This window comes from Harpia harpyja, chromosome 16, assembly GCF_026419915.1.
Source record: "Harpia harpyja isolate bHarHar1 chromosome 16, bHarHar1 primary haplotype, whole genome shotgun sequence".
NCBI classification, from domain to species: Eukaryota; Metazoa; Chordata; class Aves; order Accipitriformes; family Accipitridae; genus Harpia; species Harpia harpyja.
In genome coordinates, this window is record NC_068955.1 from 2,519,988 (window position 1) to 2,537,129 (window position 17,142).

The window sequence follows — 17,142 nt, forward strand, 5'->3', positions numbered from 1 at the left end:
CGGAAAGCGTGGCTCATCGGTAAAATCAAGCCAATGGGATTGTAGCTATTGATTTTTTCCTACTTCTACCACTATTCAGCTGCCTAGAAAACATTGCTGTAGCAAATGATAGTCACTTTGGGGCAGCCTTGTAATTGCGGGAGCTCAGCAGACAGCTTACCTGCATGCAACCTCATTGTCCTACCAGCAAATTCTTCAAAAAATTGAAAGAAACTATTTACAATCTGTGTACAGACACCACAAAAGAGCCCACTAGCCACACGCAGGCTTGCACTCTGTTCGATGCTGTACAGGTCAAGAGCGAAGAAGCATCTCCTTCCCCATGGTTTTTAAACAAGAGGTAGACAAAACGCTGCCAGCCCAGGGAGTCAGGAGTATAATCCCCGGGGTCACATCTGTATGGCCAGGAAGAAACGTAATTGCGATGCAGACAGACAGGGTTGAGCTTGCTTTAACCTCGAGTGCTCTGGGCTCGGGCACAGGATCAGCTGAGAGGGGCTTCGTAAGCTGCTGGGGTCAACTCTCCCATGGGAACATGCTCCATGACCCACCCGGGCAATGCAAAACGAACTAAGGCACACAGAGATGGTACAAATGCACAAATTAACTGCCCCGTGTCACATCTGCCAGGAGCTGAAGTGCTCCGACGGGCAGCCTTGCAAAACATTGCACCTTGATCTCGGCTCTGAACTGCCCAGTCCTGCCGGGAAACAGCTCTTGCCTGCTGGCACCGAAACCCCAGAAGGTATTGGCTTCAGAAATCTGCTCTCTGCTGCACCGAACTAGTGGGGAGAACGGCTTTTGGAGAGCTGGTTTGGAGCGGGATGGTGCTGCCAAGTCGGAGCTGGGCTGCTGTGACCTCCTTCGGAAACCCCCTGGTAAACAGATGGGAGCAAAATTATGTTGGCAGCATAGAATGGTTTAAAGATACCACATTCGAATTTTGTCTCCGGCCCAAAGAGATGGCTACGGCAAGCGACAGAGCTGCCAGGATTTGAGGTCGATGCAGGGTAAATGACAACAGAGTAAGACCCAGAAATCCTGCACCCCGGGAACTGGGTTCCTTGGGAACCCTTCCCCAGCACTGGGCTGTCTCACAGCATCCCAGACCTCCTCTGCCCGCCCTCGTCGGCGCGACAGCCGCCTCGCTGGGATCGGACCCCTTCCAGCTTCTGCTGAGGCTCAGCGTCTGGTAGCTAATTAGCTCTACGGCAAGCCGGCATTAGGAGGCCCAATCAACATTATTTCATTTATAAACAGGAAACAGCTGTCCCCTTCTTTGCATACAGAGCTAATTTTAAAATGCATTAACCCCCGCCCGGCAAGGCTGCCTGGGGAGGGGGGGTCTGCCGTGTAACCTCAGGTGTTGTGGGGCTGGGTTAGGCTCATACCTGTCAAGCGGCTCCGAGAGCTTTCCCGTTGCGGTGCAGCACATCACCGCCTGGATCCGTGCGGGCTGCGGTGGGATGCACACCGGCTGGGTGGGGGAAGAGAGGAACCCTTGAACCTTCACCGGCTCTGTATCCTCAAAGGAGGGTTACAAAGCAGAGGACGTTTTCAAGGTGGCTGTTTCTGGCCCTTAAAAACATCTCCATATTGCGGTGCTGGTGTAGAGAGACCTTTTAGGTAAGAATTATCCAGGGTGAGGGCACTGGCTTCCCGGGGAAGATGGATAATGAATTTTGCAGCTGGGTCAGAGGAGAAGTGACTGACCCCGCACCGAAGCTGTCCCGGAGTTAACTCCAACGGACCCCGCGCAGCCGAGAGAGCAGCGGCAGAGGCACGGCACGAGCTGCAGCGAGCCATCCATCACTGTCTCCGGCAATTTGTCCTACGTCTCGGAGCTGTCGCAGACCTCATCGGCTCCTGCAGCTCACCAGCCCACGTGCTGCTGGTGCCTGCCAAGCAGAAAGGACATCAAGAATAAGCTTGCCACCGCTTTCCAGGGCACATTACGGATGCCCCAGAAGGGCAAAGATCCAGGTTTTCTTTGCACACCTTGGCATCACGGCTGAGTTTGCCTTAGTTTGGGATCTGCTGCCCGCAGAGACGGAAATCTCTCCTGCCGTGCTTTGCCCTGCCCTGAGCCCTCCCGCAGGAGGGATGGAGCCAGCTGGATGCACGGTGCTGTGAGCATCCGTGGAGCTGCCTGGATGGCAACCTTGTGACCAGGCGCCAGCTTGGAGAAGGCTCCAGCCTCGCAGACATCCTCCTCTGGAAAGCCAGCACCTCCCGGGTGACAGGGAAGGTGAGATGTGCAGAGGAGGCGGCTGGAGCGTGGCATTTTGCCTCCTAAAAGGAAGGGAATTGACTGTTGTCACACTGCAGCTCAGCTGGAAGCTTCGCCAGCCTCTTTAGTGCCTGATTTTTCCATACCCTATGCTTAAAGCAGAGAGAAATCGGCTTCATCGTACATTTTATACCCACCACCCTCAGCGGTCGGTTGGGTTTAAGGCACCTGAAGGCTGTTACAGCCTTGCAACGAGCTGCATAAAACAGGCTCCTGGGCTGTCCTTTTGGGCTGGGAGCTTGTTCCCGCTCCACCTCGCGGGAGCCAGCTGGGAGCGAGCAGGGCTGCAGGGGCACACGCTGCCAGGAGGCTCGGCACGAGGCACCGCGGAGCCGAGGGATGCGGCGAGAGCCCGGACGAGCCCGATGCGCAGCCTGGCCGAGGCAGGGCACCCACGGACCGCTCCAGGCGGGAGCGATGGGAACGCACCTCGGTGGCTTCCAAGAAACTGGAGAGACGGACTTTGGATTCCCGCGTGGGGAAATTCGGCAGCTTGCCGATGCCGCGATTAACATTCAGGAGCTGAGGCAGGAGTCGGGAGCTCGGGTTATTCCTACCACGTAAACACCATCTGTGCCCTCGGAGCGGGGCCCAGCGCCTCTCGCAGCGGCGCAGGTTGCGGCACCTGCTCGGAGGAGCTTGCGACGTGGGTCGCGAAAATCCTGAAATCCCCTCGAATTCCTGCCCCGCCACCCCCGGGTCAGCTGAGAGGTGGGGACGGATGCTGCCGTGCTGGAGAGAAACCAGCTGGATAAAGGAGAGAAACGGGGAGTGGAAGGAGGGAGCTGGGAGCCCATCAGCCCTTGGAGATGCTATCACAGGGTCCTGTGTGCTGGACCGTGCAGGGCACTGGTTGCTCCTTCATCACTGGCATCACAGGGGCTGCTCAGACTTAGCTGAAGGCTTTGGCATTGGTACCCAGCCTGAGAAAGTTCATTTTTACATCCCATTTGAGGTATTCTCCCAGCTTCACAAAGGGACTCTTGGGGAAAAAGAAGAAAAAAATTAATATGTATAGGGAATATTGGACAGGACAAATTTTCCCATCTCCTTCACATTCATCACCCTGAAGAAGAAGATTAAAGTTTGTGGCCTCCTTAGCCTACATTCACATGCCAGGATCTTTTTTTTTTTTTTTTTTTTTTTTTTTTAAACTCCTTTAACCTAGTTACATTCCCCTAAACGTAGTCTGGCCTGGAGGTATTAAAGCTGTAGCGAGTGGCGACGCAGCCGGCAAACTCCCAGCTGGGCTGCGGGGCTGCCAGCAGCGTGCAGAGCCTCAAGGAGGAACGGCCGGGCTGGGCTTCGAGAGGAGCCTGGTTCCCGGAGGGCAGCGGGGATGCCAGGATTGGATCACACCTGCGATGGGAAATGCCAGAGAGGGGTGGGATGTTTTCTATGAATGGCTGCGAAGACAAATGAAAGGCAAAAATAATTTGCAGAATCAAGACATTAGGGATGAAAGGCAAAAATAATTTGCAGAATCAAGACATTAGGGATGGGGAAGGGAAAGGCTTGAGAGTGGATGGAGGTGGTGGGGATCGCTGTCCCGGGGCTGGCTTTGGCAGAGCGCTGCAGGTGAGCCTCTGCACATCTTAATTAAATTAGAGCTCTTTATAAAGTAATATCCGACTTTCTTCCCAGTCACTCATAGTTTATTCATACATCGCTCATTATTTTTGCAGTCCCTCTGCTTTTCCCCCTCAAAAGGTGGTCTGCTTTAAATCTTAATTATCACCTAAACTCCGGATCCCGGCTAGTGTTTCACTCCTTGTAGTGAGGCCGTTTGAACTCTGCCATCGACGCCTTCAGAGGCTTTGCTATCACACTGAACTTCTTCCATCTCCATTAGCATATGCAGTAATTTATACAGCGATTTTAATTGAATACTCAGACCTTGGTGTCACATATGGAAGTCGAACAATACCAGGAACGGCTTCAGCTACTCAAACGCCTGGGAGTGGGCGCAGACACGCACGCGAGTACAGCACTGCGGGGGGTCAAGCTCGACCCAAGGAGGATGCTGATGGCTTTAGGAAGGAGAAAGGTGCCCGTGTGGGTCGGGAGGGACCTCGCTGCCCACGACGGGGCAGCTCCCGGCCAAGAAGGTGAAAGAGGAGAGACCGGCCATCTCCAGCTGCACTGGGGAAACTGAGGCAAGGAAGCAACTTAAAGCAGCTTAACGCAGGATGCCCGGTCGCAGCTGTTATATTTTTCTCTAAAGACCCCCGAGTGCTGAGTCTGATTTGTTTTTGTGGTGTGTTTAGCACCATTCTGGGAAATGTGAAAATAATAATAACTATTAATAATATGCAATGACCTGATGACTCACGGGTTAATTCTCACTCACAAACAGACAATTATTCCCAGAATGTAAAACATTTTAACAATATTAATGGTGAAGAAGGAGAAATGGTGGCTCTTTTGTTGGGATTTTTTTTTTAAGTTCCATTAATTCTTTGTTCAATTGATGCATATTCAAAATGGTATAAGTGAGGCCCTCACTGTTTCAATTAGCATTAATGCACAATTATTTTTCTCCATATTTATGCTGCTCTTGCAGGGCATGGGTTTTGGTTGGGTTTGGTTTTTTTTTTTTTACATTTGTATGTTAATTCAGCATTTAAAATATCCTTCTCCCCAAACTGTTTGCATGGTGATAAACTATAATGAGAAGGAGAGAGATTTATGGCTAAAACACTAGAGGAAGAAAAAGGCTGCCTATCAAAGGAGGAGATAAATCTTGGCTTTTACCAGATCATAAGATATAATTGCATCTAACGTGGAGATTGCACAGAATCAATTCATTCATCGATGCTGTTTACTGCTGGGAATTTGCAGCAAATAAGCCAGCCTTAAAAATGACTCGACCCTGCAGTGCCGTGGCGTTTCCTCGCCACGCTGCGGCTGGAATAAGCGCCCTGCGTCGCCGGCTCTCCCCGGCTGCCCAAGGGGCTCGTCCGAATCCTGCACCCGCGGGCTCTGCGCTGGGAAACACCTGCAGCTGGGACGCCTGACGGGGACAAACTGGTTGCGAACTAGCTCCTTGTGAGGTTGGGGTTTTGTGACACTTCTGCACGTGAAATGGAAATGGGGCAGATTTCTGTGAGCAGTTATTTTGCCTGGAGGAGATACTAAATTTTGAAGTGCTGGTAGTCACTTCCCTCCCACGCAGCAGGGCGAGTGGGAGAGACAGAAATGAGTTTCTCCCATCCCTTATCTTTAGGGATGCAAACCCTTGATTTTTAAATACTACGTTTTTCTTTATTCTTTTTAAATACTTCCCTTTTAATACTTCTTTTTTTCTTTATCCTTTTTTAATACTTCTTTCCTTCTTTATTCCTATTAAATACTACTTTCTTTTTAAAATGCTTCTTTCTCCGTTAGCCTTTTGCAGCATCCCAGTCTAACGACATCGGGTACAGAGGAGGAAAAGCTCCTTCCGTGCCTCGGCAGCAGAGCCAAGCGTCCAGCCCTCGGTCCGCAGCAGGGAACCAGCGCAGAGCGAGGGGCTGGTGCAGGATCCCACCCGCAGCCCGGCACCGTTTGCTACGAGACCGCCTGGGCTTGTGGCACTGACCGACGTCCCCCTGTTCCCTTCCCATCAGCTGCTAAAGAAACCTTTTTCTTTTTTGAGAAAAGAGACAGAGAAGGGCTCTGGGGAGCGGCGCAGGAGAACGCCGTGGATCGATCTTCCCACGGCCCCTTGGCAGCGGCGCTGGCCGGGCAGGGAGGGAGCTGAGCCCAATCGATGCTCATTAGCGATGCTGTAAGAGGAAAATAGTTCCCAGCTTCCACTTGGGGAGGGAGATGAGCCTGCTGCTGCTTTCTCCTCTAGAGGTGGGAAAAGGGCCGCCTTGGCGACGGGGAAAAGCTTGCCCTAGCAGGTCTGCATCCAGGAGAGGAGCTGCTGCTGGTGCCGAGGTCCCTGTGCTGTCCTCCTCAGGAGGAAGGCTGGTGCGGGCAGCAGGTAACGTCTGCCTCAACCTCACCTTGAGGTCTGGGGGGGCTGGGATCTGCTCCCCGCTGGCTGCCAGTCCCTCGCCTCTCCTCTCCTTTCTGCTCCGGAGAAGCAGGGGTTTGCAAACCGTCGGGCGCTTTCACCGGGGCAAGCGCCCGGGGATGTTCCCACGGAAGGGCTGTGCGGTGACCACGTGCGGGTCTCGGGGCTCAGAGATGCTCCAGCCTCTGCCTCTCCTCCCGCGCTGAGCCCACCCCAGCGCCCGGCAAGGATCAGGCACAGGGCGAAGCTGGTAGGGTCACGGAGGGGTCTGGTTTATTCCCCAATTTAGGGGTTGAACTGCCTGCAGAATTCCCTGAACGGAGCCAAAAAAGCAAGCCAGAAAAACTCTCCCTTTCCCGCTCAGGTCCATAAATCACACGTTGATTCAGGGCCCTCTCAGCCACGAGCCGGCGGCTGGGAAAGCCTGACCTGTAATAAACACAGAGGCAGTGATGTCTCTCCCTGCGGAGCAGGTTTATGGAGGCACGAGCTGGGGAGGGGGACGTTTGGGTGGCCCGGTTCCTTTGGGCGACCTCCCAGAGACCCAGGAGAGACCCTCTGGGCCACACTGGGGGCATCAGCTGGGACCTTACCTGCCTCACCAAAAGCATCACAAGGATGCAACAGGGAGCTGATTCTCCGCATGCACCTTCATTCCCTGCAAGTCACAGATTGCCTCCAGTTTCGGTTGCATTTTAATTGCTGATCTGGGTCCCTCACCGTTAATTCCTATTGCACACTAGGGAGAGAAAGCACCTCTGCTGTAGGGACAAACCTCGGCTCGCTGTTGACGGTGCTGCCGTAATTAGCACCGCTAAAATATTTCTGTCGGACTCCAGTTCACCTCGGCTGCTGCGTGGCTCTGAGGAAGCAAATGAATCCAACTGGGCAGCTGTTCTCCGGATTTCAAAGCTGGAAAGAAGGAGGAAAGGGGGAAAAGCCGAGTGGCAGCATCTGCCTGTAGGATCCTCCTGACGAGCTGCAGCCCGGGCTAATGAAAGGGAAATAATTACAAAATTATACCTTTCTGGCAGATATTTAGGGCTGGTGAACAACAGGGGTAAATGGAGCAGGTAATGCCCCATTCTCCCTGGCCGGGTACCGAGTCTGGCTCCGGCGGCTCTGGCTCTCTACAGCCTCTGGTTATGGCAAGAGGGGCTAAAAAGCAGAGCCAGGATTCCCAAAGGAAGGTGCCAACACTCAGATTCACCGCAGAAATGCTGAGTCCTGATCCTGCGCCTGGCCTTGGGCCAAACCTTTGCCTAACCTCAGAGAGGGCTCCTGCAGCCAGGGAGGAGACAGAGGATTTAACACCTAATTTCCCATTAAATATGTACAAGCTAAAAAGGGCCAAGGGGATTTCTAATGCCAAAGAACATCTGCAACAGTGAGATGAATAGTTAGGGACAAAGATATTTATAGATTCATTTATTTTGGCTCCTTTTAAGAGTTTCAGAGGCATCCTTTTGTCCACTGTGAGCTGGTTTCCATCAAAAGCAAAAAGCTCGAGCAGGGCAGTCACGAGAGCAGAGCCGAGAGAGAAACCGGGTGTGCTGGGGGAGCCTGGGGGGGGCTGGACTGCTCTCCTGGGGCTCAGGGAACATTATTTAAACTGCGATGCATGAACCAGGACTGCAAGAAGCACCAAGACAGACCCTGGGGTGCGAACACAGAGGTTTTCACCCCAACCTCCAGACCGTGGTCCCAGCAACCAACGTTTGCCCTCTAATTGCTGATTTTCCCTTCCCAGGAGCCAGGTGATGACGTTACTCCTTTGGGCAAACAGCAGGAGCTCCTGGCTTGAGCTTTGAAGAGTTTGAGGTTCAAACCTCATCCTTAGCTCATTGAAGTCCCTGAAGCAGAAGAGATTTACATTTTGGGAGCCTACCGTTTCAGGCTTACGGGGAGGTGTATGTTAATGCTTCCCTTGTTCCCTAACCTGCCGTTATAAGCCCCATCAGCTCCGTTTGATTTCCTTGCACCTTGTGTTATGATGGGGAGTAAAATATACCCTGGAGAGAGCATGGGCAGCGCTGGGGACACGGCACAAGGGCAAGTCACCGGCCCAGCCGCAGGCACAGGGGGTACACATCCTTGGTCTGAAAGCAAACATGAAAATACAGCAATTTTAGGAAGTAGCTGACAATCGTTGTTTAATAAGTTAAAAATGTGGTTGTGAGTGTTCTTCTGGTTCTGAATTTTGCCAAACATCTCCCATCACTCAGGAAAGATCCCGACGACAAGGGCTCACGCGCCTGCCATGCAGGCTCCTAATTTCATAGTTCAGTGTATTAGAAAATAGGAGGAGGATTTGTAAAAAGAAGGAAATAGTTTAAAACACCTCACAGTGCTCTATGGCTGAGCAGACCTGGGTCCTGAATCTCAGCAGACGTGGGAGTGTGAAGTACGTGCAGACGTACATGCCACGGATGCATTTATTTTAGGATACGCTGAGCATTAATGTGCACACATACGTTTGGGGGCTGAATATAGTTATGATATTTTGGGGAAAAGCTGTGTTTTCCTCACCAGGAGGCACCAACCCCGCTCCACGGGGCACCCTTAATTTGGGAAGGGGGTTACCATCCCCACAGCCCCCATTCCTGCTCGCAGATCTGCACATCGCATGTGCCCACCCCCCACCCCCCTGTGTCAGCCTTATACCGCCTGACGTCGATGATGCCAAACTGCTGCTATTTGATGTCTTTTCAAACAAGCCTGCCCTGCGTTTGCTAACATCAGCGTTCATCACCACCGCCCGGACCCTGCCCAAAACCCTCTTTGGCTGTGACAGCTACAAGGCAGCGCACAGCCCCTCGGTTTGCCGAGCTCATGAACCGCCGTATAAACCGTCGTGTTTCCTTGCACATCAAGCATCTTCCACTCACAGGTTACTCTCTTTTGTTCTGTGTTTTTAACAGCACCTACAGAAACAGGATCCAAGACACCGCACTCATCCTTGCCACATAATAATGCACAGCTTGCAAATACCAACCCATATTCATTTCTATTCATGCATATGGATATATAAGCAGACATGTACTAAATGCATGCAGGGATATATATAGAAGTTGGTCTGCATGTTTCCTAGGGACCTGTAGGCTCGTGCGAGTGCACAGCTGAGAAAAGTTGCTGCAGACACAGGTGCACATTTGCAAAGATGTGCATACCTGTATACGTACGTGCACATTTTTAATGTCTAAATGGACTTAAGGCTTACAGCTCTTGCACAGACAACGTTATGACGTTCTGGGCTACTTTTGTAAGAGGAAGGTGCTAAGAAATAATGCTCCTCACCAAATTCTGCCAAAAATCCCACAGCTTTAGGAAACAACCATTCATTTTCCGCCTTGCTCACTCAGTGGATTTCACAGGTACCTGAAGAAGTGGTGTAAGCAGGTGGGGCAAGACCGATACAGAGCAGTCAGAGCGATTCATATACATAAGAACGGCCTCTGCACCTCTCTCGCTTTGCATATTTTTCTGACAAGTCATACACTAAAAAGGAGATGGGTATTTCCCACCTGTTCGGCGACCTGCTACGAGTGGTATCAAAATAGCTGTGGCTCAGACAGTCGTGTCTTACCAGGGAAGGGGAATGGGGAGCAGGGGCTGCCAAATGCCTCCTGTAACGGGCATTTCGGGCCAGGCTGGAGCCATCCCAGCAGCAGGCAGGGATGTGGGTCTGCTGCAAGCGCCTGCTTACCTCCGTGGCTACTATTGCCCCTAAAAAGCGGAGGTGCCATCTCCATCCCAATGTCCAAGGAAACCTGGGGGGTACGCGGGATATTTAGCTCAAAGACAAGAGGCTGGAGGGGAGGCAGGAGACCTAAAGGACCACTGCAAAGATGCGAGGGAGCGGCTGCTCCCCATCCCCGTGCCGGACAGGGGAGAAATCACCACGAAGGTACGTCAGGAAGGATGGTAAGAAAATCCTTCGGCCTGAGGGAAGAGTGAAGCTGCTCTGAAGGCTTCCCCAGACGCTGCCTCAGCCCTCGACCACCCAGCAACAAACAGGACGATGCATCTAGAAAAAAAGAAAAAAAAAAAACAAAAACCAAACTGTGATTTTAAGGGAGATGAAGCCAGCTGGCTTGAGGCTGGAAGCGAGAGGAGGTTGAAGAGAAACAAGAGCCACGTTCTGCAGCGGAATTCTGGCCATTGAAACTAACCCTCGTTAAGGCCAGGAGGCGCAGCCCCCCACGCGTGGCCGCATCCGCGGGGCTCTGCCCCCCCCTAGTGTCGGCCGGGGGGGTCCGGCCCTGCTGCCCGCGGCAGGTCGGGCTGGAGGCAGCAGCAGGGAGGATGCTCCAGGCTTCTTCATCCCCCCCATGGGTCTCCATCCTCTTCAGCATGCGAACTGGAAGGGGGGGGTGTTTTCTTGATTTGTGTTGGGGGGGGGCAAGCAAGCTGGGAAATGCTGTGTCGTGGGTTAAGCCCAGCCAGCAACTGAGCACCACGCAGCCGCTCGCTCACTGCCCCCCACCCAGTGGGATGGGGGAGAGAATCGGAGAAAAAAAAGTAAAACTCGTGGGTTAAGAACAGTTTAATAGAACAGAAAGGAAGAAACTAATAATGATAATAATAACAGTAATAAAATGACAATAATAATAATAATAAAAGGATTGGAATATATAAAACAAGTGATGCACAATGCAATTGCTCGCCACTCGCTCATCGATGCCCAGTTAGTTCCCGAGCAGCGATCCCTCCCAGCCCCACTCCCCCCAGTTTATATACTGGGCATGGTGTCACATGGTATGGAATACCCTGTTGGGCCAGTTTGCGTGAGCTGCCCTGGCTGTGTCCCCTCCCGCCTTCTCGCTGCCTGGGCATGAGAAGCTGAAAAATCCTTGACTTGATATAAACCCTACTTAGCAACAACTGAAAACATCAGTGTGTTATCTGCATTCTTCTCACCCTGAACTCAAAACAGCACTATACCGGCTACTAGGAAGAAAATTAACTCTATCCCAGCCAAAACCAGGACAGCTTGCAAACTGAAAATACCCTCTTTCTCCTCTTCTTCCCCTTCCAAACTAGTAACATTCCTACCCAGCCCTGGAAGGACGTCAGCAGATGAGTTTCTCACAGCGGCGATCCAGTCCCTGGTACTGGGTATGTGCAGTACTGGGTGGCAAAGCAGCATGGCCGAGAGCCCGATCAGCACGGCACAAACTCGCTGCTGAGCTACCCTGAGCAGACAATAAGAAATTTAGTCCAGTTTTCTGCAGCTTGCAGGAGGACGGATGATACCTGATCTAGCATAAAGCTGTCATACAGACATAGCCTATCAAAACTGCCTGAGCAAATATGAACTGGCAGAGTGAATTTATACTGGATCAGTGTGTTATGTCGTATAGCCACAGAGGCTTTTTATCTGGTGCTAGAAGCCCTGAAGCTGGATTTACAGTGCCATGAAACCCTGTGCCTGCTCTCTAGAGATAGGGAGTGAGTTTATCCCAGGAGGAGCAGAGCACCTTTCAATCCATCTTTATGGAAAGATGGATTTTTATGGGAAGTATTATATTTCTCCTTTCTTATAATGCTATTGACACAGTTTGTTTCGATTTTGACTTGCCTTACCCACGCTAACGTGCAGTGGTGCAGACACAGGCACTACAAGCGCTGAGTTTGCACCGTTATTTATGTACATGCAAATCCCTTCACGTTGAGGCAAGCCATGAAAATCCATCTCCATCTTGAGCCAAATCCTTAGAAAAAAATTACTCTTACACATCCCAGAGTCCCCCCAAGCACCTTTGGCTGTTGTGTGTCTGAAATACGGGCTTTGGGGCTGACACATCCAAGATTTAATGTAATGCAGGCAGTAAATAAATAAATAAGGCAGAGGGAATAGGAGTTAATGCAAAATGTTAGTGTTACTCAAGCTACAAATGGAAAAATACTGACTTGAAATAAGAAAGAAAGATACAGAGCTGGGCTTGGAAGAAAAGCTGGCTGAACAGTGGGCAGAGATGATTTGGTGTCTTTGAAGATGCTCTCTTTGTGATAGAAGTTCAGCAACCTGCAGGAATGCGCTGGTCGGCCCAGAGGTGATGGAGAAATGGGCCGATGGAGCCATGAGCTGCCATGAGCAGACAGAGAAGAATAAACAAGGAGAGGCGTCTGTTAGTTTGGACCTCCCTAATATTTTGTACCTATACTCTTGGCCACTGAAATCAAACTTTTCGCAGTGTCCCTGGGCACTCATCACTCCCTCCACTGGCACCCCCCCCCCCCCAGCCTCTCTCCCAGCACAGCCTCTAGCAGACCCCGGGGTTTCAAAGTGACCCCCTGGAGCACACAGGCACAGAGAAGGAAGAAATGAGAAAAATCAGATATGATTGAAATCTCTGGGAGAATCTAGGCTGTTCATGCAGAACTAATCCATTGGGAAAAACACGACTAAAGCATCCTTCTCTTTAATGGGAGAATCTACAGGAGCTTCCAACAGCCCGTGAGCTCCCGAACAGGACCAAGCCCCTGGACGGTGCAGGAGATGACCCATCATTAAGTGTCCCTGGTCCTTTCATTTCTCAGCAGCCAGCGGGACGCTGGCAAGAACCAGGCTGGGGCAGCAGAGCTGCAGCTTAGGAATTTGTTGCTTCCAAGGCTATTTCCAGGGTGGACTCGGGGTCTCGGTGGGCTGCAGCAGGTCCCTGGGTGTATCTGCAGGAGGGTGCTGGCTCCAGGGAGCTGCTCCCACCCCATCCGCAGGTGCTGCCGCTTGCTTTAACAACATAATGGGGAGCATTTCTCCCAGCAGACAGGGACCAGGGCAGCTGGCTTTTAGCAAGCAGCAACAGGGGCCTCCTTGCAGGAGTAAAGCTGCAGGACCTTGTTTTCCACCTCAGCAGGGAACACGGGGTTTCTTGATGCTTTGAGAGTTACTGTTGCATAGAGAGAAAAAGTGGAATTGCTGGCACTATTTGCAGCTTGAGCGGTTTTTCTCTTGCAAATCATAATTACCCTCATTAAATCCATCTCCACAGGAATGGAGACACAGGATTAATAATACACACGGAAAGATTCGAGCACAGATTCAGGGTCTCGTAAAGCCCAGACAATGGCAGGGCCCTGATGCGAGGGAGGATTAGGGTCGTCAGCAGAGCAGAGAACAGCTTCTAAGAGGACTCCTGCCGCCCCGAGCCCTTCCAGGAGAACAAGAGGCAAAGCCGCTGCCTACGGACCGAGCTGCTCATTCTCCTCCCTAATCCCACCATTGTGCAGGAAAACCTGGGGGCAGCAGTTTGCCTTTTGCGAGGAGCCGAGGAGAGGCTGCACTGCCTGCCTGTGTGCCATGGGGAAAGGGCTCTCCCATTGCACCCTTATTATTATTATTGTACCCCTATTATTGCTCACCGTCTATTGCACCTGCAGTAAACCCACGGCTGTCACCTGCAAAGCTCCCGCACAGAGATTTTAGTGGAAGATGTTTCCAAAACCCCAGTAAACAGGTCTCTAATAACTTCCCAACACACTCTTAACAGACAGTAATTCCATTTTTAAACTGCAATCAAATCCTTTAGTTCAGACAGCAATTTGAAGTGTGACTGGCAAATACAGGGATTCTTTGAGGCATCAGACCTCTGAGGCTTGAGCTGCTTACAGCTGCTGCCTGTAGCTTTGAAATGTAATGACCATTTCATCTGATAGTCCTGTGTTTCCATAATACCCTCTCTCTGCCGATAGCTGCTCTCCACCAGCAGCAACCCCTTCCCCGGAGAAAAGTCACCGTCCCAACCGCGGCACTGGCCGGCACGGCACGGCGCTGGCCCCACGGCTCCAGCACAGCTGGTCTGTGGGATGCAGAGGGCCAGGATTTGCCCCACAGCTGGAGAACAGCTCGTCCTTCCCCAGCAGAAGGACAGCATGAGAAGCAAGAGAAAGATAGACTACTGTGGAGAATCTGGAAATCTGGGTGTGTTTGGGATGGAACTATATTCCGAAGGACAACAGAGGCTGTCCAGCAGTGAGGGATATTAAAAGGGCGTTGTGTTAACTGTGTAGTCATTAGCTGTCTGTCCATCAAAGCTATTTCTAAGCCAGTCCTCACTGAGGGACCTAAACACTGCTTCAGCATGTAGGTAGCAAAGGATGCCCGGCCGTGACTACCCAAGCTCAGCCAGGTTTCTGCATCCGATGGGTGATGCCTCCTGATTTATTGCAAAGCGCAGCATAGCTGCTGTGGGTCCCACCGCCCGATATTGCCCCAGGCCTCACCTTGGAGCAGTAGCTGTGTAAGATGCAGGCAACACCTTTACTTCTTGGTTTTAGAAATGAGTTTCTTTTAGAAAACATACTGAGGGAAATGAAAGCTGACATGACCTTGATGGAATTATTAAGGCTATTGATCAGGCTGGGAGCTTGGCGTTGCTAATTCCATCAATAAGAAATATGATATTGCAACAGTCAGGCCCGATGACTGATGGCTTGTCCATGGGTTTAATAACACTTTGCCTCTCTACGGCATCCTTCATTTGTGGATCTCAAAGTGCTTCGGAAACATTAATGAATGGGTGCTTGCAGTCACGAGGTGATGTGCCCAGCACCGGTCCCAAAGGGTGTTGATAGATTTGCTCCCATGGCACCGCTCCTGCTGGAGACCAGACCAAGAGGCAGTTAAAAGCTGCTTTTGCCTGTTATAAGCTGGTGACTAGGAAGAATTGTTCCCATTTAATGAAAACCCCGCTTTGTCGGCGTAATTCGTGGTTGTACCCTTGCGTTGATTGCTGGCTTGTACAGCATGTGCGGCTGGGAGCAAAGCCAGCCCGTGGCCCTGAGTCCTCCGCAAGCGTGACACCACCGACGACATCTCTGCAGGAGCTTTTGGTGGGGACTGACTTCAAAGAAGAAAAATCTGATTCTGCCGAGTGCCTGTACCAAAAGCTCAGGTCCAACCATCTTTGCACGTGATGGATGGTAGCAGCCCCGCACCAAATCCCACCCCAGCTTCAGTCGCCCCACGTCTCAAAGCGCTCAAGGAGCACGCAGAGCCCTCACTCGCCGGCATGCCAACGAGAGATTTGAGCACAGAGGATAAAGCAGCTCGGCGGCAGCGCCCAGCCCAGGACCCCGGTCCCTCCTGGCCAGGCAGCATTGCTCCCCCCAAAGTGTCTGCCGAGCCCAGCCAGGCTCAATCCTGCCCTCTTCCCCCCGTCCTCACCTCTATGTCCCCATTCCCCTCACCAAAATTCGCTGCCTGGGCATACAAGGTGCGGGATGCCTCCTCCAACCCGGCCAAAATTGCCTGTGACCAGAAGCCACGCAATATAGCACTGGCGATGAAGAGAGATGAGAAATTTAGAGCTGCAATTAACTCCTGCAAAGAGATGGTTTGGTTTCCTTTCAGGCTGCGATCCGGAGGATACCTGAACATGACAGGCACCTGGCTAAATTGTCTGGGACCTCGTTTATTCAAGGCCCAGAATCACACTGTACAGTGTGTTGTGTTGATTTGCTTGTGTTGAACACGACTCTATAAACAGCAAATCTGCTGGGGATTTTCTCTCCTTTTCCTGCAAGACAGGAAATAAAGGGCAAAAGAGAAAGGAAGGGAAGGAGCAGGCACAGAAAAGGCATTTGCGGCGGGCCATAAAAATGGATCTGACACCAGGCTGCCTCCTGACGGGAGCAAAGTTATTGCAGTGGAAATCATCTTTTAAGAGAAACGCAAACACCGCCTGGGAGCCAGAGCCGTAACCGGGGGTCAGCCAACACCGCCGCAGGGCTCCCCTGCCTCCCACGAGCCGGCACCCCAGCCCGACCGGGGCCATTTCACTTTTTCCTCTACTTTTCTCCATTTATCACCTTGATCGTACTTCCGAGTCCAGGAACGCAGATTCTGCCCCGAGTTACGCTGCAGTAAATCCAGCAGGAGCCGGGGAAGGCAGCGGCACCAGCACCGGCATCATCCCCTGGCTCTGCAGCCCCGTGGCAGCGACACGGGGGCTCTGCCCCACGCGGGTGGGAGGCTGGCAGGATGAGACCCCCCTCCGGCCCCTGGGCGATGCAGAGCTGAACAGACACAAGTTTTCCCCATCGTGGCGAGGCGAGAGCCAGCGCCGCAGCCGTGTCTCTGAGGATTTGTTCCCGGTGCCGTGCGAACCCTCATCCCGGCGGAGCAGGCAGGGGCAGAGGGATGGGTAAGGCTCCTCAGCCGTGCACCGCTGGGCTCCGTGGGAGGACAGGCACGGGAATGGGCTGAGTGGGCCCATACCCAGCGATTTGCATTCGCCCAGCAGCAGGCTGTTTACCCAGACTGCGCTTCCATAAATAGAGGGCTCTGCAGCCCATACGTCTGGGTATAAAAATATGTATGTTCTGCATAAGGGGATTAAATGTTTATGAGCCATTATAAATTCGTGCTTTTCATATTTTATTCATAGAACCTTTACTGAGCTTAGGCTGGGCTAATAGACTTGTTTCCAATGTGTTTCCCCCTTTTTCTTTGCCTTTCATGGGGCCGATTTGTAGCTCACACGTGGAGTTTTTCACATGCCACGCAACATGTGGAGGATGGTATATCCATATAACTCCAACGCTGCAGGCAGAGGATGAGGAAACATGGAGAAAATATAAGAGAAGAGGGACTTTGGGTTTTCTCCTTGACTTTCTCTTTCCTGGCAGGATGTGCTCCCCGTTTAGAAAGCAGGCATGAAAAAGTCCAGCAGATGACCAGCCTGAAAGCAATTACCGGGGCTGACGAGTTTCCCTGCAGCACCTGCCAGGGTGGGCAGTACCCACTGCCGCTGCCTCCCCATCCCAGCTGCAAGTACAAGGCTGCTCTGCTATAAATGCACCCGGCCAGGTAGCCTAGCTCTCTGGGAGGCTGTGGCTCTGTCTT